Genomic DNA, 12,287 nt, shown 5'->3' with positions numbered 1-12,287 from the left:
GAGAGGCGTAGTCAGTAGAAGGAAGAAGGTGTTGATGCCCCTGTACAGGTCATTGGTGAGGCCCCACTTGGAGTATTGTGTTCAGTTTTGGAGACCGTATCTGGCGAAAGACGTAAGAAGACTTGAGGCGGTCCAGAGGAGGGCGACGAAAATGATAGGAGGCTTGCGCCAGAAGACGTTTGAGGAGAGACTGGAAGCCCTGAATATGTATACCCTAGAGGAAAGGAGAGACAGGGGAGATATGATTCAGACGTTCAAATACTTAAAGGGTATTAACGTAGAACCCAAGCACAGTACCGGGTAAAGCTTTGGATTCTCGCCCAGAAATAGCTAAGAAGAAAAAAAAAAAATTTAAATTGAATCAGGTTGGGCAGACTGGATGGACCATTCGGGTCTTTATCTGCCGTCATCTACTATGTTACTATGTAAAACTTACAGGATGGGGGGGGATATGCAGTCCTCTATTTCTTTTTAGCCCAGAAAATAACAACATTTTAAAAAGGAGATATGCTAGGCTGAAAAAAAATAAAGAGGGCTGTGCGTGTGCCACCCTCCCTGGGTCAGGAAGCAAACAAAAAAAAAAAAATGCTAAACAGGTGGAAGAGGAGAAGGGTACTCACAGCCCTCTTTTCCAGGAGTATCCAGATGCACCTTCTCTGTTATGGGATGCTGTGGCTTGCTTGCCCCTTAGCACCTATTTTAAAAAAGTCTGCTCTCCCAAATGTCAAAATGTAGCTACGCTTCTGATTATGCCCGTTAGATCCATAAAAAAGCATAAAATCTTCCTTTGTGCTTGGGGCATGGAGGTGCAGGGAAGAAAATTAAGACTGTGGGGATGGTGAGATAACAGGGAAGAAAAATGCAGCGATGGTCAGGGGATGGGGTTATGAAGTTTGCTTTACAGCAGGGATGGGATGGGAATGGGAAAAAAAATATTGTTGTGGAGAGTGATATAGGGATTGTTCCCACAGAGAAAAAAATCCTTCAGTACATCTCAAAGTTTACTGCTATTCTACAACAGCACACAATAATTCCAAATAAGCCTAGAATTCTCAAGGGACCATTTTCTAGAAATCTGTAGAAATTAGAGGATAGATAAATATCTCACTTTAGCAATACAATATGCAAAACTTTTATGGAAAAACATTTTCTCAAACATGCAGTTTTGTATATTAAACTAAACTAAACTTTACGTTTGTATACCGCATCATCTCCACATTCGTAGAGCTCGGCACGGTTTACAGGAGATGGGATAGAAAGGAACTACAATGAAGGGTTAGCGGTCCAAGTATAAAGAGTTTTTAGAGGGCTTAGAATACCAGATAAAAATTGTTTTAATACATTTCAATGTTTTAGTTTTAGCAGACATCCCTGTCAACTATCCTGAATATCAAGTACAAATAAGTTCTATAAAATTTTTCCCTAAACACAGCTTGGTTTACTTCTCACTAAAAAGCTACACTATCGTATCCAACAGTAACAAAAAGCAAAATGTTAAACATTGTTTATAAGTTTCTTGTAGATGTTTGCTAAAAGATATGTACACTAACACATTTTTTAGGCTATTCTTTTAATAAGGGGAACATCTAATGTAAGCCTGCTTTCTGGAACAAACTTTTTAAATCAATTTTCCAGAGACACATAGGTTCCTACTCATCAGTACTGGGGTTTAAGAAAGGATTGGATAATTTCCTGCTGGAAAAGGGGATAGAGGGGTATAGATGTATAGATAGAGGATGGTGTCAGGTCAAAAGCGCGCCAGGACAAAGGCGCACGCAGACAACTCAGCGCAATGCGGAGCCGCACGCCAAAGAAAATGACTTTTAAAGGGCTCTGACGGGGGGAGTGGGGGCACTTTACTTTATACAGATCGTGCCGCGTTGTGGGGGGTTTGGGGGGTTGTAACCCCCCACATTTTACTGAAAACTTCACTTTTTCCCTAAAAAACAGGGAAACAGTTAAGTTTCCAGTATAATGCGGGGGGTTACAACCCCCCAAACCCCCCCAACGCCGCCACGATCTGTATTAAGTAAAGGGGGGGTTCCCCAACAATACCACCCATCGGAGCCCCTAAAAACACTCTTTTTCTTTGGCGCGCACTTCCATCTTGCGCTCAGTTGTCGGCGCGCGCCTTTGTCTTCAGCAGTTTTGTCTATGAACCATAGAGGATTATTGCAGAGGTCTTGGACCTATTGGGCTGCCGCGTGAGCGGACTGCTGGGCACGATGGACCTCAGGTCTGACCCAGCGGAGGCATTGCTTATGTTCTTATGTTCCAACAAATATACATTTATTTGCCTCCACTGAAATTGCCCCACCCCTCCAGCCAGGCATGCGAGCCAGATCCGCCCCCCCCGGTTGGCGAAACCATACAAATTGAACCACGGGAACGGCGCGCACACAACTGACCCTGCAGTCGGCAGCGTTCAGCAACTCTGATCCGGCTCCTCCACAGAGCTTTTCAGGCTCCTCCACAGAGCTCTTCAGGCCCCCACAGGCTGCAATCGGCAGCGATTTTGAGATCGAGGCCGGCTCCTCCACAGAGCCTCCACTGAAACTACCTCCCCTCCAGCTGGGCGTGCAAGCCAGCTCCGCCCCCCCGGTCAGCAAAACCATACAAATTGAACTAAGGGAACGGCACGAAGCCATTCGGCTTGCCAGCTAAGGCGCACGGCAAAGGCGTGTGCGCCTTTGCGAAGCGTCTATGTGAAATGTCTGAAACAGACCACAGGATAAGTACTCTTTATTTACCATCAAAGGGATAACCAGCAGCTGCCTGTATAATCTATAATTATAGCCTACATGTATAGCTTGCTACCGCTTGTATAGACTGCATGTACAACCTGTTACTGCATGTATAGCCTGCTACCGCATGTTTAGCCTGTATAGACAATATAGACTGCATGTATAGCCTGCATAACATGTATAGACTGCATGTATAGCTTGTATAGACTGCATGTATAATCTGTTTACCGCATGTACAACCTGTTACCGCATGTATAGCCTGCTATCGCATATTTAGCCTGTACTGCCTATTACTACCTGATACAACTTACATCCCACTACACCTCAAACAACATAGCAATTTATAACAAACACCAACTACTACTAGGAATACTGTACCTAATCTGCTCTAGATGTTGGGCCAATGAAAACAAATCCCATCAACCTATTCATAACTATCCCTCCTGGCACAGACCAGCCAAACCATCCAAATCAACAAACTCCCACCAACTCCTAAAAACCTATCTAGAACAAGGCCCACTTCAAATCCCAGTGATAAACACCAACCGTAAACCTCGCAAACCATACAGGAATCAGACCAAAAACAGAAACCTAAAAAAGTTAATATATTCTGAAACTCCCACCCCAACCAGCTATGAAAATATTACAGGATACTATCTAAATACCCATTCCGTGAGAAACAAAGCACTGGATATTGAGAAATAAACGACTGGATATTGCAAACAAAGCCAGATTTCCTATTTCTAACAGAAACATGGATGGTCTCTGACACAGACATTATCATGAAAAAAATTCTACCACAGGGATACAAAATACTCCCACTATCAAGAAGCAGGAAAAAAGGAGGTGGCCTATCGATTATACTAAAAGAACCCTTTAACTACATTAAGACAGACTCCAAAACATCAGAAAACCTAGAAATACTAACTTGCAAAATCACTAACACCTAATTAGAAGAATCACTGACTACTATTCTATTTTATATCCCACCCAAAAAATGGTCAAACGCCAGAGATGAATTCTTCGAAATTCTAACCGTAAATACCCTAAAAGGATCATACAATCTACTTCTGGGGAACATAAACATACACCTAGAACAAAAGGGAAAGCCAGAAGTAACCGAAATTGCTAACTTCCTAATGTCACTCGATTTTCCAATTCCAGACACAGAGATAACCCATGAAAAAGGACACAAACTAGACATAGTTACATTCTCTCAAAAAGAAACCCTTGATTCAAAAATACAATATTACACAGGGACCTGGAAAAAATGCATCTGGTCAGACCACTATATTGGCAATTTCAACCTACGTTGGCAAAAAAAAGAGTTCACAACCGAAATACAAAAGTAAAAACACAAAAACAATGACCAGTCGTGGTACCATAAACCCAACAGAATGAGCTACGTCCCACAACCAACGAAATACAGGAATTCCCAACAAGATGGGAAAAATTCAGTAAAGACCTGTTAGACCAAATAGCCCCATACCAAACATACAAAAAGAAAGATAGACCACCAAAGATAGATAGACCACCTTCTTTCTATGTGAACTGCCTAGATGTCACTTTGACTAAGGCGGTAAAGAAAAATAAAGTTATTATATAAGGAAATTCAATAAATGGCACCAAAAATATGACACTAAAGAACTTGAGCGCTAAAGGGATAAAAAGGGAGCTTGCCTTTTATACTGTAGAATGAATGGCATTTAATGTGGATCCCACACCTAACTTTTGGGTGCTGTACTTACACCTGCTGAAAGCAAGTGTAAATGCTGGTGCCCAACTTAGGCACACTTTGGAGTAAATTCTATAAATCCATGACCAACATTTTGGAACACCCCCGACACATCCCTTTTTCAGATACATGCAACTGAAGTTGACACTGCTTCATAGTCTTCAAAAATTCATGTGCACATCACTTACACCCAGTTACTAATATTTCTGAACTCATTTGACAATTTATTGTGGTGGAAATTTGGGCATAATATATAGAATCAGGGATTTAGAGGAAGCATCAATTTCACAAACCTATAGTTTAACTTGTTTGAGCACCAATTTTGCAAGACTTGTAGGTGTCAGATTTCACAAAACTACCTGGACAAAATAAGCTAATTAAGGAGGCTAATACAATTTTTTAAAAGTTTTTAAGTAGTGTTAATCACCAATGAGATAATGGAGACCCCCAAAATCAACAGATGGCAGCCTAAAAACACACTCTTGAATGAGTGCAATCTACACACAGAATTGCCATGCGTGGTTTAATAAAAATGTCCTCAATATCTTAAAATCGTAAAAATGCATGAATGGCTACCACTTTTTTTCTTTCTTTTTTTTAAGGAACATACAGGCAATAAACGTAGTTTCCCTGCTTGGACACATTGAAGGATTGGTTCAATATCTGGAGTGCCCAAGCAACCACAGCACTTCGCGCTGGCAGCTAAGATGGGGAGCGAGCGCTCGTTCAGCGTTCGGGTTATTTATGATAAGAGCTCCCACTGTTTCGACTGAGGTTTTATGCGTTTGTGCTGGCCGATAGCAGGTGACTTAGCTTTAATGCAGAAATGCGCTCACCTCTTGTTAAAATTAAGAGTTTAGATTTGTAAAGGTATTGGAACAATATAGGCAAGTTACGGTGAGATGTCCCAGGTTAGGACAGTGCATAGTAATTGTTTGAGACAGTAGAGGAATAGTGGTACAGTAGCTTAACCTGTAGTCAGCTTTGCTTTTGTTAGGTTAAAAAAATGTGTCGATTGGATAGAGTATGTCGGATTTAGAACTGCAAATCACTTTGAAAAGTTTGCTCAGATGATCCGCACAAACCTCATCATCCCATTTCTTCACACCACATAACAATGCGGACTCTGCACAAAGAGGGAACCGGGAACCCCCCTTCCCCCTTCCTCCATCAGTCTACCAGAAAAAAAATATAGAAGGGAGCTCCCCTGAAGACAACGTGTACTCGCAAAGCACTGTATCAAACGGCGACAAGCCTCTCGAACATGTGCGAACCACAGTAGTATAACATTATACCTGAAGCTACAGTGGGCTTAAGTGCTAACATCCTCCCTCCCAAAAAAAAAAAGTTGGGGGGTGCCAAACAATCCTACCTCTTCCTGGTCATGGTGAGGGAAATTATTCAATACTAGGGATGCCCAGCACGTATCGGCACCCATAAAGCTGGCACCTAATTTTCCGAATGTTGCAAGCGATCTCAGTATGCCAGGAAATAAAGAAGGCCTAAATCCCAAGAAGACCCATTTACCTGCAGCCGCCAAGGGCCACCGACATCCGAGTACCACTTGCAAAAGCAAGCGCGAGAAGTCACCTGCAGCCCGCAAATTCTTTACCTCAGTAAAGCTGCTCCACGTGTATAAAAACCTAACGACTGTTTACAAACGGAGAACATCTTCCCTCCCACCCATACTAACCCTATCACAGTAGAGGATCCAGCTCCACCTGCCTCAGTCGCGAGGCAACAAGACGGGGCGCGTGCTGCGTAGTTTCTGAAACACCGGAGGCCCCGCCCCCTTTCCGAAGCTAATGCTTTCTAGTGCCCTCCGCTCTGTCTCAACACTTACTGTCTGGGCTTGACGTTCGTTTTATTGTTTGGTTACCCGCTATGAGGAAAATAGAGAGGAGGAGGAAGGACGTAGCCAGTGACAGAGAGAAACAGATTAACTATTAGCTGATACTAGCAGTAGTACCTCAGAAAAAAAGACAGACACGATACAACCATTTCCCCAGCGCTGTTCACACAGCTCGGCTGGGAGGCGCTGCCTATGGAACTGCTTCATCAACCAATCAGAAGTGAGAGTGTTTAGTCAAAGCGTTCCCTTCTGTCACCCAACAACCACTAACCTGAGCTCGAGCCTAATGCGGCTCACGTGTCAGAGAATTGTGCGATGGGGAAATAGATTCATGGAGCTGTTGTTTCTTTATCTTTCAGCAGGGAGCGGTGTTATGTAGTCAAATAATTTGTTGATTCTTGCTAGTTAAGTTAGTTTGGGGAAAAAAAATCTATGTACTTTAAAAATCACATGTGACTAAGTTGTTGCTATTCTTTTATGTCGGGCCTGGGTAAAAGCAGGATTCTCGGATCTTTTAACTACCACCTTAAGATCCGCGTGTAATTTTCTTGTGGCAGCCACTGCTGATTTTGATATAGGGCACACCCCCATGCTGTCTTTGCCCTGGCCTGGCCCACTGACCTACAGTTCTGTGGGGATGGGAGTAAGCAGAGGAAGACACAGCAGGTCTTTGCTTCCAGGAGGGATGCATCCACCTGGATTCAGCCACCATTGCTTCCAGGAGGGCTGTATTTACCCAGATCCAGCCAGTAGCATAGCAAGGGTGAGAGGCACTCCTCCTCGCCCTTTTATCTACCCCTACCTATCCCGTCCTCCCTGCCATGTGCACACACCCCTTCCCTACCCCATACCTCTTTTTAATTTTCCAGTGCAAGCAGTATGACCAACTTGCTGCCCACATTGGGTCGCCTCTTCCTCTGACATCACTTCTAGGCACGGGACCTGTAAGTGATGTCAGACGGAGAGTTGACACTGGCACAAGCATCAGGTTGGAGTTGCTGCTCGCGCCAGTGAAGAGATAGAGGTACATGGGGAAGGGGAAAGTGAAGGCACACATGCAGCAGGGAGTGGAAATGAGCAGGGGGTAGAAAGGAGAAGGGGTGCTGGTGTCCTCACAAAGACGGCACCCGGGCGGACCGCCTCCCCCTCCCTTTACTACTCCAGGAGGGCTGTATCTACCTGAATCTAGCAGGAATTCTCTCCTTGGGGGCTGGAACTACCTCCATTAAGTTTTTATGTTCCTCAAAAGTGCTAGATCCACCTGGATTCTCACCCAAGGGCAGCTTAACAGGGTCCAGCTTAAATTGTCTTAAATATAGGCAGGATTTGCCTAGATCAAGCAGGAATTCTGAACAAAGAGTAGAGTCCACCTGGATCCTGCAACAATTCCATCTAGAAGGGCTCAATCCACCTGGATCCTGTATTTATTTCCACTAGAAGAGATGGATGCACCTGGATCCTACAGCTAGCTATTTCCACATGGTCTCAATACTCCATCCCAGTTCTGATCAAATGTCACTCACATACCCTTCTTCCCCCGCCCAAGACAGCCTATGCACATGCAGACAACAGAAGAGCATGCATGATCTTGTTAGCATGTGTGCTAGAGAATGACATAGAGACAAATTTTTCCCCATCGCCATGGGAATTCATTTTCCCATCCTGGAGAGTTCTTTTCCTCTCCCTGCCCCATTCCTGCAAGCTCTGTCCTCATCTCACCTCACCTCACAGTTATTAGCGGTATATAAGAATTAAATTAAATTAAAAATCTCCACAAGCCTTACTTTAAAATCATAAGTGTTCAAGGCTTGTGCAGTTAAAGCAGAGCTTATGGTCAGCAACAAAACTCACAGGGATAGAACAGGGAAACTGAGTTCCTGTGGGGACAGGGACAAAATTGTCCCTGTGTCATTTTCTAATGTGTACATCAACACATATACAGTGGTACCTTGGTTTACGTTCCAGAAGCATGCTCGTAAACCAAAATACTCATATATCAAAGCGAGTTTCCCCATAGGAAATAATGGAAACTTGCTTTGATACGTCCCCACCCCCCAAGGCCAGCGGCGCTGCTCTGTCGTCCCCCCACGAGAATCGGCATTGCTCCCTCCGAAAGCCCCCCTGCAATCCGGCACCCTCCCCCCCTGCCCCACGATCTGGCACCCCTTCACCGCAATTTGGCACCCCCCCCTGCTGCAATCTGAAGTCCCCCAGACCCACCCGAACCTGCTTCTTACTGTCATCTGGGCCTCAGCACCGGCACCGGTACCGGCATGTCCTGTGCATTGGTGCCGGTGCCTGAAGATCGGCCTCCTCTTCTTGCTGGGCCTTGAGCATGAACTCGCAGGCCTTGAGCATGTGCAGATGCTCAAGGCCCAGCAAGAAGAGGAGGCCGATCTTTGGGCACCGGCACCAACGCACAGGACATGCCGGTGCCAGTGCCGAGGCCCAGATGACAGTAAGAAGCGAGTTTGGGTGGGTCACAAATCGAGGCACGCTCGGTTTCCAAGGCGCCAATTTTGCAAATGTTTTGCTTGTCTTGCACGGTGAAAAGACGTCCTGAGAGAGAGAAGCGGTTGTGACAATACAAGGCAAACTCATTCTGAGTATTTCTTATGTGTTGTTGTTTGGTTTTTTTTTTTGTGTTCTTGCACTGAGAAAATTCTTCCTCGCCTTGAATATTGCGACCTTAAATCTTCAAGAACCAGAAGGGATTATTTGTCATCATTAACAAAACCAAGGCTATTCCTATTCTTGTAAAATTTACATTTCCACCATCCCGTGGTAAATTTAACAAGTCCACAAACTATAAAATATTGTACCTGTTTACTCTATAGTTCACTGAGTCATGATTTCTGTAAACATTTTTCACAATTATGCATTACGACAAATCATGAAAAACCTTTAAACTGAATGTGTTAAAAAATTCATGACTAATCATTTTTTTATTCTAAGCAGTAACTTAACCACAGTGAAAGTTCCTGCTGATTCCATGCAAAGCTGTAATTTGTAGAATAGAGTGCACCGAGGTACCACTGTACATGTGGCTCATTTTCAAAGCACTTAGACACACAAAGTACCATAGGTTTCTAAGTGCTTTAAAAATTAGCCCCCTTGATCCCCATCCAATTGCAATTATGTTATCATAGGTATTTTCCATGTTTAAATTCTCTATCTATTTCTCAGGACACACCCAGCCAATCAGATTGTCAGGATATGCATGCTTGGTTAAAAGGTGAAGTGAAAGAGGCTATTATAGCCAAGAAAATATCCTTTAAAAAATGGAAAAAGGATCCCAATGAAGAAATAGGAAGAGACATAAGCACTGGCAAGTTAGATGCAAAGCATTGATAAAGAAAGCTAAACAAGAATATGAAGAGAAACTTGCCAAAGAGGCAAAAACTCATAACAATTTTTTAGGTGCATCAGAAGCAGAAAATCAAGGATGATCAAGGAGCAAAAGGGGCACTAAGGCAGGATAAGGCCATAACGGAGAGACTAAATTAATTCTTTGCTTTGGTCTTTACGGAAGAAGATGTAAGATATCTACCTGAACCGGAAATGGTTTTCCAGGGTGATGATGTGGAGGAACTGAAACAAATCTCAGTAAGTTGGAAGATGTACTAAACCAAATCGACAAGTCAAAAAGTGATAAATCACCTGAACCGGATGATATACATCCCAGGGTACAAAAATAACTCAAACATGAAATTGATGACCTAATGTTAGTGATCTATAATCTGTCACTAAAATCATCTGTAGTACCTGAGGTGATCAATGTTACGGGAAATTACAGATTGGTAAGCCTGACTTCAGTGCTGGGCAAAATGGTGGAAACAATTATAGAAAATACAATTGTGGAACATGTAGACAAACATGATTTAATGGGACAGAATCAGCACGGGTTCAGCCAAGGGAGATCTTGCCTCACCAATTCACTTTAATTCTTTGAAGGTGTGAATAAACGTGGATAAAGGTGAGCCAATTGATGTAGTACAGTGGTGCCCACACTTTATTGGCTTGCGAGCTACTTTTAAAATGACCAAGTCAAAATGATCTACCAACAATAAAATGTAAAAAAACACAAAGCACAGAGAAAATGTTAATTATTTATATTCAGGGGGGGAGGGGGAGTTGTTCAAAGAGGTCAAGGCAGATGACTTTAAAATATGCAATGTCACCTCAGTAGCAACTATACAAAAATAGACAAATATACCCCCTCCCCTTTTACTAAACCGCAATAGCGTTTTTTAGCACAGGGAGCTGCGCTGAATGCCCTGCGCTGTTCCCGACGCTCGTAGGCTCCCTGCGCTAAAAACTGTTATCACAGTTTAGTAAAAGGGGGCCACAGTGAAAGATCACAAACTAAAACTGAACCCAGACAAAACAAAATTTATACTTCTCAAAAAAAAAAAAAATAAATAAAACCCCAACCATAACAAACTTAGTAATAAACTCAATCCCATACCCCATTCAACCCACCCTAAGCCTTCTGGGAGTGATGATAGACAAATGCTGTACCATGCAACCACAAATCAACAAAACAATACAGAAATCATTTGTGGTCATGCAAAATTTAAGGTTAATCCGAAAGTTCTTTGACAGAAAACAATTCCAGCTCATGGTCCAATCTCTAGTCCTAGGACTTCTAGACCAGTGTTTTTCAACCTTTTTACACCTATGGACTGGCAGAAATAAAATAATTATTCTGTGGACCGGCATCGGTCTGTGGAACGGCGGTTAAAGAACACTGGGCTAAGTCATGGGCCAGACCCCGCCTATCTCTACCTAATCTCCACCCCAGATCCCGCCCCCATAATAGTACTAATTGCACCTTGCACGTCTCGTGCCTCATCTGGAAGCCTTCCCTCTGACGTTGCAACATCAGAAGGCTTCCAGTTCAGGCGCAGGATGCCCATAGGAGCCACTGCCCGTGGCTTTGTGCACTGAATCAGTTAGGAAGAGGGAGCTGGCTCGAAGATAACGCCACATCGATCGCACCGTGGACTGGCGGTTAAAGAACACTGTTTTGGGCCTGATGCATGTGCTGGCCCTGTGCACTGGCAGGACATTTTTGTGGACCGGCACTGGTCCACGGACCGGTGGTTGAAGAACACTGTTCTAGATATATCCTCTATCTCCCCTGCTCCGCAGTCATGATAAAACAACTACAAACAGTACAAAACACAGCTCTGAGACTGATCTATTCGTGAAGAAATACGACCACATCACTGCCACATACCTCGACTCACACTGGCTCCCAATACAAACAAGAATACTATTCAAATTCTACTGTCTACTATTTAAAGCCATAAATGGAGACAGCCCAGCCTACTTGAACAACCGCCTTATCCAAAGTACCACAACCAGGCAAAGGAGAACCCAGACACCATTCATGCACCTTCCAATCAGAGGCGTCAAACACAAAAAAATGCACGATGGCCTACTGGCCACGCAGGCAGCGAAACCAGACCACCAACTCTCCAATCTACTGATAACAACACCAGACTACAAAACTTTCAGAAAAGAAATAAAAACCCTGCTATTCAAGAAATCCATCAAGACAAACTAACTCCGCAGGAAGCATTTCCATCCCCTGAAGTAACCCACTGAACTCTCAACTCTTCTGGAAATGTCCAGAATGTAATCCACCTTGAACTGCAAGATAATGGTGGAATAAAAGTCACTAATGTAATAGTACAAAATATAGACAGCAGATATAAATTCGGACACATTTTGATCACTAAATTTAAAATAAAATAATTTTTCCTACCTTTGCTTTCTGGTGATTTTACGAGTCTCTGGTTGCACATCCTTCTTCTAACTGTAAATCCAATACAGTGCTCCCCCGCGAATTCGCAGTCCGCGATTCACAATCCTGGTCATTTGCAGTATTTTCCGACCACGAATGACCGGGCAGGAGAGGGCAACTGGAGTGCCGGCGAGAGAAGGAAAT

The 12,287-nt window shown here is 43.6% G+C and overlaps 1 protein-coding gene across 3 annotated transcripts in view; it reads right to left on the bottom strand.

Annotated features, from left to right (window-relative positions):
• TEX15 (testis expressed 15, meiosis and synapsis associated) overlaps nucleotides 1-6,302 on the bottom strand; it is a 330,325-nt gene extending 324,023 nt beyond the window's left edge. For 2 of the 3 annotated variants that reach the window (XM_033915913.1, XM_033915932.1), the window contains exon 1: nucleotides 6,007-6,102. The gene's annotated coding sequence lies outside the window, so the exon portion shown is untranslated. Of the gene's footprint in view, nucleotides 1-6,006; nucleotides 6,103-6,172 lie in introns of those variants that run through there. The other variant, XM_033915922.1, reaches the window with a different exon arrangement.
• Between the last annotated feature and the right edge of the window lie 5,985 nt (nucleotides 6,303-12,287).

Source organism: Geotrypetes seraphini, chromosome 1, assembly GCF_902459505.1.
Source record: "Geotrypetes seraphini chromosome 1, aGeoSer1.1, whole genome shotgun sequence".
Classification (NCBI taxonomy): domain Eukaryota; kingdom Metazoa; phylum Chordata; class Amphibia; order Gymnophiona; family Dermophiidae; genus Geotrypetes; species Geotrypetes seraphini.
Note: the sequence above shows the minus strand (reverse complement) of the source record. Positions and strands in the feature narration are given on the sequence as shown.